Genomic DNA, 1,395 nt, shown 5'->3' on the forward strand with positions numbered 1-1,395 from the left:
CTCTCTCTCTCTCTCCTTATCTCCTTTTCTTCCCATTTTCTTGCTTATTTCATCTTTTTTTATATTGATCTTCCCTTCGTCATTCCCTTACTCTCTCTCTCTCTCTCTCTCTCTCTCTCTCTCTCTCTCTCTCTCTCCCACCATTAGCGGTTCTTCGTATTCTACACCCCTCGGCGGCCCTTCTAAGGAGAGAGTTGCGTTCCTGAGCAGACGGATTCACGCGGATTTACAAGGATTTATTGACTCTCTCCGACACTCCTCTCGTATATCCTTTCCCCCTAACCTCACCTTCTCTTCTTTTCTCTTCTTCTACCTCCTCCACTCTTGTATTCGTTCCGTCTCCACTTCAGAACGAGATAACTACATGACTTTTTTCTGGAACTGCCTATCTAGCTGTCCTTCCCTTCCCTCTAACCTCACCTTCTCTTCTTTTCTCCTCTTCTATCTCCTCCTTCCTCTTTCTCCTCCTCTTCCACTTTAAAACTACATAACCACTTAACTTCTCTTCCATACTTAACTACGTACCCTTCCTTCCCTTCCTTTCTTTTCCCTTTCTTTCTGTGCCTTAATTTCTAAACTATCTAACTACATGACTTCTCTTCCTTACATAAATATCTAACTAGCTTACTTTCCTCAACCTCTTCGCCCCTTCTACTTTTCCCAACATCTTCCTCCCCTCTTCCTTAGTCTCTCTTCCTTCCTCCTCAAAATTCACACTCCCTAACTGGATAACTAAGTGATTCCTTCCCTTTCCTTAACCTCCTCGTTCCTTCTCCCTTCGCTTACACCTTTGCCCAACTTCTTCCTCCCCTCTTCCTTCGTCTCCCTTCCCTCCTCCTCAAAACTCTCGAACTCCCTAACTGGGTAGCTAAATGACCCAATCCCCTCCCTTCCTCCCGTCTCCTTCTTCCTTTCTCTCTACCCTTCCCCTCCCCCTTTTCTATCTCCCTTCCACCTCCTCCATCTCAAGATTACCTAACAAGCCCTTCCCTTCCACTCCCTTCACTTCCCTTTCCTTCCCCTCCCTTAACTTCCCTTTTCTTCTCTCCCCTTCCGTACATAACTACCTTCCCTTTCTCCCTCCCTTCTCCTCCCTCTTCCCTTCCCTCCTCTTCAACCCTCCTCCCTCCACCTCTCAACCACATATCTCCACTTCCCTCACCCAATCACTGGCTAACCTAATCCACGCCCAATCTGCCTCAATTCCGCGCTCTTCCACCTAATCAAATCCACTTCACCGCGGCGTCCATCTGGTCCACGTCATTTCCAGCCCAACGGTGACGATCTTCCCGCCCCAAACCGCAACCCACCAAAAAAACGCAACCAGCCCAAAATCCCGCAACCAGCCCAAAACCCGCAACCAGGCCAAAATCCCGCAACCCGCCAAACTTGAGT

Source organism: Eriocheir sinensis, chromosome 29, assembly GCF_024679095.1.
Source record: "Eriocheir sinensis breed Jianghai 21 chromosome 29, ASM2467909v1, whole genome shotgun sequence".
Lineage (NCBI taxonomy): Eukaryota > Metazoa > Arthropoda > Malacostraca > Decapoda > Varunidae > Eriocheir > Eriocheir sinensis.